At 38.8% G+C, this 9,511-nt stretch overlaps 1 long non-coding RNA gene across 1 annotated transcript; it reads right to left on the reverse strand.

Annotated features, from left to right (window-relative positions):
• Positions 1-7,506: 7,506 nt before the first annotated feature.
• Positions 7,507-8,250, reverse strand: LOC147504310 (uncharacterized). Its single transcript, XR_015220379.1, has 3 exons — positions 8,171-8,250; positions 7,854-7,919; positions 7,507-7,751 (listed from the first exon to the last, which is right to left on the reverse strand). It is a non-coding gene; the product is annotated as an uncharacterized LOC147504310 (long non-coding RNA).
• Positions 8,251-9,511: the final 1,261 nt, after the last annotated feature.

Below are 9,511 nucleotides of genomic sequence, written 5' to 3' on the forward strand. Positions count from 1 at the left end.
GTTGGGTCCGAACCATTACCTTAGTCACGAGCCCGTGAACCATGCACCTTTGACCTTAGCCATGAACCATGGCTATGACTCTGAACACATCAAACACCGGAACGCCGGTTTGACTTTGACTAGTAGGACAGTTTGACTTTGACCATCGACCGATTGACTTTGACCTTTGACCATGGGCCGGTTGACTTTCACCTTTGACTTTTAGAGGACGGTTTGACTTTGACCATCGACCGTTGACTTTGACCTTTGACCATGGACGGTTGACTTTCACCTTTGACTTTGACTAGACGGTTTGACTTTGACCATGACATGTTGAGTTTGACCTTGACCATGAGGTGTTGACCTTTGACCGATTGACCGTTGACTTTGGTATTGATTGAGATTGACTTTGACCGTTGGATTTGTGAATGTTGACTTTTCCAGTTTTTATATGTTTGTTTATATGGATATATATATAGTAATAAAATCTTGTCGGATATTAATATAACTTGGTTGGTAAATTATCTAATTTAGATTTTTGGCGTGAGTAGTGTGTAAAAGCATATTGGGCTTTGATTGTGGATGGATTGTTTAATTGTACTCACGTTTTTTATGTGTATATTATATGGACACATATAGTAATAAAATCTTTGGGAAAGCTTGTATAACTTTGGTTGTCATTATCTAAGAAAGATTTGACCTTGATGATTGGGTATTTTTGTAAAACATAAGAAAGTAAGTTATGTGTGTTAGTTTTTTTAACGCAAAAAGCCTTGATGCATTTGGACACCTGTGGAAAGCGTTGTGTCATTCGGAAGATAGTCCGTCGAAATCTAGTTTCTTTGAATATTAGGATTTTACCGTTTCGACCTAAGTTTTCTTTTAGATGGGCTAAGGTTGGGACTTCGAGTTCTACATGAAAAAGTATATCTAAATACCTTAGTTTCTAAATAATTAAGTTACATGTCATTTGGATGAATGTAGGAAAAAAACCTTAGCATTGATTATGTGGCTGATAAGAACTACGAGGGCTTGATTCAATCTTGAAAGATTTGGATCATGAGGCGACTTTGAGCAAAAGTGCGACCACTACACTATATCTATAATATATATATTAGTTTGTGTGATAACTATGTGATTATGTTAGAAATTACTTGTTGTTTTGAGACTACATAAATATATATGTGGGAGATAGAAGTTGTATATGAATATAGACTTTAGTATATGTGGATATGTTTTAGACATTAGTGTGTGTGGACTTGAATTTGGGCTAATGAACTATTTGTTTACGATATTGTATATATGAGTATGGTTATAAAAATTGTATTTGTTTGATTATAAGTCCGCTTTTACATTTAATGATATTTAAGTGCTTGATTTGCCTTGACGCCTATGAAAGTGACTCTTTGCATGTGTGGTCTATTTTGACATGAGTAATGCTAGTATAATTATAAGTGATAATAATGTTTTAATGTGTAAGCCCACATCTTTAGAACTCTCCATACTTCGATTTGGTAATGAAAAGAAATGTTTATGACTTGTGATGTCATGTGATAGATGGGTATTCATTGAATGTGCCATGAATGACCCGGGTATTCATTGAATGTGCCATGAATGACCCAATCGTTTGGACTACCCTAAAGAGGAACTAAGGTATTAGGCTTACTTGGGTTGGTCGTATTCCTTGAATGTCTGGGAATGTAGGTTTGGGTATTCCTTGAATGTGGTGGGGAATGACTCGGGGCATTCATTGAATGTGCCATGAATGGCGGATTAGTGTTATGATGGGTATTCCTTGAATGTGGTGGGGAATGACCCAAGGTATTCATTGAATGTGCCATGAATGACTGATATTTGTTATGCCCAAAAGAGGCTTTGTGATTATGTGTATGGAAAGCCCGAGAGATGGTTGTGACTCACAAGTTCTGAGTTTACAAGATGAAGTATGTTTCCGGAGGCGATATCCGCTTGGGACGTATGTCTTGTAGTGGTACTTTTCGGTGTGAGTGAGGCGACGGATATGTGTGATTTGGCAAATGTGTGTAGTGCAAATCGTGGAGTAGGAACTAAAAGGTTGGGCGTGTGTCTTTGAATAAAGGAGTCAACAAGATAATTAATAAGCAAAGTAAAAATATTGATTTTACGTGTGATGGAGTTATTGCATATGATGTATATAATTTCTTATGATAAATGTTTACGTGGTTTGTATGAGTTGATACTCACAAAGGGATGAATGTACTCCTTGGTTGTGACTTTTCCTCGTTCTCATAAGTAGGCGAAAGTGATACTAAAGTAAAAAGTATATGAATTGTGTGATGTTATGGATGTGAAGTGTGACTGTGAATAGTATTAGTAAATGGTTGTGATTTCTATGTGACTATGAATTGACTATAACTTGATATGTTATTACGAAAATATTAATGACTTGTGATAGTCTGAGATCTATGGTTATGCACGCAGAAACTTTATGACGTAATGATGTCATATGAATGACTATCATTGATATAGGTAGTATGATAAGTGGTATTCCTCAAAGATACGGGACGAACCAGGTTATATCAATTAGACTTCAATGTCTTAAATGAGGTTGGGTCATGAATAGAATTTTGACTGGCTGAGATAAATCAATTTATTGTGATGTCTAACTCTGTTTTGCAGGAGGGTAGGATCTATTAATCTTTTCTGCGAGGGGCGTAAATATCCTACCCTAAGGCGGCGTGTTGGCTTAAAGGTAAAGGTATACCCAACTCATATTTAATTAGGTTATCATATGTGCAGTTAATAAATGAAATGTAAGTGGTATTGTATTGTGAGTTATTTTGGAAAGTGGGAATGGCGAAAGTACTATTATATGAGATTCTTGGAATTTGTATGTTGGGGTGAAATCTTACTTGGGAAGAAACTACACCGTTTTTGGAAAAAACGGAACTATATTGTCTTCAAGTTGAAATTGTTTGTAATGTTATATTATTCATTTGATAGATTATTATATATATATTTTGTTGTTAGTCTACTCATACCAAGCAAATTCAATTTGTTGACCCATTTTTTGCTTTGTTTTGCAGCGTGGGTGTGTTTTAGGAACATAGATGGTGGAGTCAAAGTGGATGAAGACACGTGACTTGGATTTGCTCTTGGAGTCTTCGGTTTAAGTTTTTTGAAAGTGTATGGTTTTGAATTGAAACAAAGGTAATAGAGTTGGTTAGTAAAAATTTTATTTGTAAATGAAGCGTTGTTCTATCAGTTATAATTTGATCTCAGTTTTTTTTAAATAGTGTAGTTGATAATATGTTAGTGGGTTTTGTTTCACCCTGGGTTTCCAGATGATTGAATATCAGTTTTAATTTTTCTGGAAATTTGGGGTGTGACAATTAGTATCCCGCGACCCAACAACATGCCATTCAAGTTCTTCAACGTGTGGTGCTCCCATCCGAAATTCAGAGAAGTTGTGATGGAAAGTTAGCAGGAGCCAATAATGGGACACTCTTTATACATTCTCACTCAGAAACTGAAGAGAGTAAAGGCAATTTTAAAGAAGTGGAATAAAGACTCTTTTGGTAATATCAAATTTAAGGTTGAGGAAGAAACCAAGCGGTTAGAACTGATGCATGAGCATTTTGAGAGTGGGAATGTTACGGAGGACTTCGTGATGAACGTGGTGGACCAAGAAAATCAAATGGAGTTGCTGCTATAGCAGGAACAAGAATTTTGGAGACAGAAGTCAAGAACAAAATGGAAAAAGACAATGATCGAAACACAAAATTCTTTCACGCAATGGCCAACAGAAATAAGAGTAAGTCCCTGATCACAGAAATGAGGAATGAGGAGGGCGTCACCCTTCACACTCAGGAGGAGATCGGTAAACACATTGTCAACCATTACTCTGCAAAATTCAGGAGAGTGGAGCATAATATGGACTGGGAACTTATACATACTATGCCTCAGGACCTGCTTGCTGAGGATAATGACTTCCTCACCTCCATTCCATCACTAGAGGAAGTGAAAGCGGTCGTCTTTCATTTGAACCCAGACAGCTCCCCAGGTCCAGATGGGTTCTCCGGATGTTTTTTCCATCATTGTTGGGATATAGTAGGGTATGATCTTATAAGGGCCATTAGATACTTCTTCCTAAAATCTAGACTGCCATTTGGTATTAATACCAACTTCATTGTTCTTATCCCAAAGTAGAAAAATGCCAATCAGTTAGGCAGATTTTGGCTTATATGTCTTTCAAACTTCATTTTCAAGGTCATCACAAAGATTCTTGCCACAAGGTTGCATCCAGTAGCAGAACGAATCATCAGCAAGGAACAATATGGCTTCATCCCTAATAGAAATTCACAACAAGCCATTGGCATAGCATCGGAACTGGTGAATGATTTGCAGACTCTTAGACATGGTGGAAGCATTGGGATAAAGTTGGACATCTCTCAAGCCTTTGACACAATGGACTAGGATTTTCTGTGGGCAGTTAGCAGACAGGTGGGGTTCAATGAAAGATGGATCAGGTGGATTCAAGCACTATTCCAAAGCAACACAATGTCTATCATGATAAATGGAGGTCCTCAAGGGAATTTTTCTGCGGGTAGAGGTTTAAAACAAGGAGACCCTCTATCTCCTTTGCTCTTTGCTTTTGCGGAAGATTGCCTAAGCAGAAGCATCAGTGGACTGGTTCTGGAGAAAATGATACAGCATATGGTGATAAACTCCAAGTACTGTAGTCTCTCACACTTGATGTTTGCGGACGATATCTTTCTTTTCAGCAATGCAAACATGAGATGTATTAAGCAAGTTGTGAAGGTTCTTAACAGGTATCAAGCCACCTCAGGACAGCTCATAAATAAGGAGAAATGCAAGATTTTTCTAAGCCCAATGCAAAGCTGAAAGAAAATTTTGATTCAGGAAACAATGGGAATCAAAGAAGGGAGCTTACCGAAGAAATATCTTGGAGTACCATTGATCATGGGTAGAGTAACAAAGGCGGCACTGGCACCGCTAGTGGACAAGATTAGGAAAAGAGCGACAGGATGGGCGGGGAAAATGCTATCTTTTCAAGGAAGGGTTGTTTTAGCAAGACATGTTCTAAATAGTATTCCAGTCCACAATATGGCGATCTACAGATGGCCACAATCAGTGATCAAAGAATGTGAGAGAATCATCAGGAATTTCATATGGAGTGGTAATCCGGTAGAGAGGAAATCTTTTACGGTGTCTTGGGAAAATACATGCAAACCGTTAGAGGAACGTGGACTAGGCATTCTGAGACTAAAAGATATCAACCTATCCATGCTCATGAAACAAGCGTGGGGACTTCTTATAGAGGAGAATGACTGGTCGAAGTTTATGAGAGGAAAATACACAAATCGATCTGGCACCTGGACCAATTACAATACATCGACAGTTTGGGGGGGGCTTCAGATGGGCGTTTAAGGAAATGACCGAACTCCATGGATGGATAGTGGGTAATGGGGCTTTAATTAATATCTGGCGAGAAAACTGGTTACAGCAGAAACCCATTTGCGACTTCTTCCCAGCAGAAAGTGAAGCTATCATGAAATTCCAAGGAAGATTACAGGAGTTCATTCAGGGTCGGTATTGGGATTTCTCAGGTAACTTCTCACAAGTGCTTCAGGCAATCGGTATTACTCCCCTCTCTCTCCAACAACCTGATGATTCTAAGGAAGATGAAAGAGTATGGCTTTCTGATGGCAATGATTTATTTTCGGTAGCAGCAGCACACGAGGACATCAGGAAAAAAATGGTGAAGCATAAGGATTGCAGGTTCATCTGGAGCGCCAAGATACTCCCTAAAATGCAAGGCATTGCATGGAAGTTAGTAAGAGGGGCATCGAGAATAGATGATCAGTTACAAAAGAGGAAGACGCAGTTTGCTTCATGATGCTGTATATGTAAGCAGGATGAAGAAACTCTTGATCACATTTTGTACCACTGTCCTCTGGCAAAAAGAGTTTGGAATCATGCGCGACAAATTTTCAGTATTCGACCATGTATTGAAACCTTCAACGATATTATGCAACAAAGCAAGCATCATAGCGTATTGATCTTGGATATGTGGAAAGCTTGCTCGCTGACTTGCATGGTCAGTTTGTGGAAAAATCGGAACAAGGTGATATATGAACAGAAGAAATCCAGTTTTTCAAATATCTGCTTCCTCGCCAGGAGAGCCATCATCAGTGCCTACCACTGTTCATCAGGTACTATGAATAATTGCATGACGGACATGAAAGCTCTGCACACCTTCAATCTTCCACATAAAGCCAGAAGAGCTCCTCAAATTATCGAATGCTACTGGCTTCCCCCAATCCCTGGGATCCTAAAAGTGAACCCAGACGGAAGCTCAAGGGGAAATCCAGGTATGGCAGGCTGGGGAATAGTACTAAGGGACTTCAAAGGAGAATTCTTAGGGGCAGCAGCAGGGGGTTTAGGTATTGCTACTAACTATATGGCAGAAACTGTTGCTGTTATTGAAGGATTTCAGAGAGCTTTGGACTTGGACTGGAAATATATATGGGTTGAATCAGATTCTTCCTCAGTGGTTAAAGCCTTTCAAGAGGACATAGCACATTGGAAAGTTAGAACCAAATGGCGGCAGCTGAAAGAGAAAGCCACATGGATAAATGTAACTGCAACATGGCGAGAAACTAACTTAGGAGCGGACAGTTGTTCGAGACATTGAACGGCAGTACAAAGGGGGGAAAGTAAATGGTGGGACACAAGGCCTTCTTTCATGAGAAACCTGGGGAACCTTTTCACTACCTATTTTCGCTTCTCTTATTGATTTTGGGCTGTAATAGGTGGGTACACATATGATGTTATTCACACTAGACAACCTTTCTCTTCTTATTCTTTTCTTTGTATCTTTTCAATTTATTCTTTTAATCAATTACCTTTTAGCAAAAACAAAAAAAAATTGGTACCTCAGAGAGTTATAAAAACTTTTTATTTTAGGTTTCATATGGCTCAGACAAATCGAAGTGGAAATGGTATGAACTGTTAGGTTAATGGTAGAGACAAGGAGATAGATTTTTTACTCTAAAGAGACTCTCTCTCGTATTTCATTCACTTTCAATAATCCCTTATATACTGGGTATAACTTACGATAGATTTGACATTATAACTGTCATACTTACATCTTATGTCACTTCTTACAACATACATCTGCAGACTACTCAAAATCTTCTGTTCATATAAACATCCTTCTGTTCATATGAACATATGAACCTTAGTTCAAAACCTTCTGTTCATAGAGCCGAACGGTACCATTTCTACATATGACAACTTAAGTTACATATCTCTAACACTAACATTACATTAGTTAACATGAACTTTCAAGAAAGAAATCAACGTATCATGCGTAATATGCAGTCTTTGTACGAGGTGTTGATTCTTGACGAATCAAAATATTAGACAAAGGCAGCAAGAGAGGCCCGAAATGGGCGAGAGGCTTTGTGACTCCTCCCCCAAATGCAGCAGTGATCAACTTAGTAGACGAAGAAGTAGCTGCTTTGGGCCATGGTAAGTCGGTGGATGTCGTCACAAGTGTTCGGATCGCTACGTTGTTCTTTGGAACTGTTCTTAGTTGAAGGTTTGTTGTGGTTTTTGGTTGGAGGTCTTGTCTGTTTTCCGCTCTTAGTTGATTTATTCTCACATTGTGCTATTGCCCTCCTCTTTGGAGGCTGAACAAAATCATTATCACTACTATTCTCATCATCACCCCTTCTTTTAGCACAAGGCCTTCTTCCTTCAATTAACTACAAATATGAAAATACATATAAATTTACCAAGACACTATATCTGATTCCAAAAAAACATTTAAGGGATGGGCTGGAGTACAAGAGTACTTGATTAATTACCAATGGTTGTCGATCTTCTACAGAACATTTTCTTCTCTTTGCACGTTCCACTAATACCTGCAAGGGCTAAATCAAAGGGAAAATTTTATTCACCTTGCATTTTTGTAGTGCAAATAATAACATACATTCAATAACACATAAAAATCACCACATTTTCTTCATCATCTAGGACCAAATTTATTCCTGTTTTAGTAGGCACCATCCTCAGTTCCTTAGCAGGCACCCGATTTAAATTCTACCAGTACAGGAGCACAAAACATTAGGTTTACTCATAACTACATTGTGGCAATATGAAGATACATCGCAGTACACACTACCACAGTTCGTTGCTCCACATGACCACTTCCAGTATTATGAGATTGCTCTAAGAACAACTTTGCAGCCTGGTTTACGACCTACAATTAAGAGATCACAAATGACAAACTTTGTCAGTACTAAAATTCTCAATATCAATAAAAAGTGCAACACGCAAAAATTAACCTCATTCTACTTCTTCTGTTCACAGAAAATGTCCAAAGAAAGAAGCTTCTTATCATCAGGTTCTTGTGGTAACAAACCATGAAATTCAGCACCAATACAGCAATAAAAATAACAGAAAAACCATCCATCAAATATTCAAATCCAAAGTAGCAAAACTTATAAACCTTTAGCGCCTTTCTGTAGACTCCCTCTGCTTGCACCGTCGGAGGAATATGTAACTTACCCAGCACAGTCAGTTTCTTGGGGTTGTTTAATTTGGTCTCCCAAGTTCTCCCACGGGTGGTTTTCCCAGGGAAACCCACCCAACTTCGAAACCACGGGAATATCTCCCCATCCACCTGGTGGACATTCAAAGTTGGCACATGAAGGAAAACCCAACACTCGAATGCTAGTGCACACCGATATAGGGTGTGGGTAAATGACTTTTCCGGTTGAACCTGAAAGTGCTTCTCCATATCTGTTTGTAGAGCCTCAACACCACCACGAATGCCTTCGAATGTCAGATACCCCCAAGGGAATTTGTCAAACTTCTTCAAATCAGCTACAATATCAATATGTTTGACATCAACGCCCTTCGAACCACTTGGCAAGAGGAAAGCCCCAAGCATAAACAAACGATTAAGTCGGTGGATGTCGCCACAGGTGTTCGGATCGCTATGTAAAGAAACTCTCTTAGCTTTTTTCCTTGCTGCAGCAAACTCGGTCAGCATAACGGCCCCAAGCGGAATCGAGCGTCTTCCCTTTGGCTAAAAATACCTTTGGTTTCCACATTCGACATTCGACAACGATGAAACCAAACATTTCAAAAAGTCTCCATTTGGTTTTCTCCTTGATATGAATTAAGTTGATGTGGAAGCGGTGAGAAAACTCATTTGGTTACCCACCCAAATTTGATTGTTGAGGTTTTGGAAAAGAAGATTTTGCCAATAACTTTCAACATTGGAAATCGATATTTGACTTTCAATCCTTCCGATGTGGCCCTCCTTACCTGTCTATCCACAGAGCCACCACCTCAGTGGTTTTACAAAATGGACGTGTTTGACCCTTCTGATTTTCATCTAAAGAAATAGAAAATGTCCAAAGAAAGAAGCTTCTTATCATCAGATTCTTGTGCTATTATCCTATTTATTGTTAGTTGGTACAATTACCAGTTCTTGAAAGCTACCTGATTCGTGGGT

This window comes from Coptis chinensis, chromosome 4 (genome assembly GCF_015680905.1).
Source record: "Coptis chinensis isolate HL-2020 chromosome 4, ASM1568090v1, whole genome shotgun sequence".
Classification (NCBI taxonomy): domain Eukaryota; kingdom Viridiplantae; phylum Streptophyta; class Magnoliopsida; order Ranunculales; family Ranunculaceae; genus Coptis; species Coptis chinensis.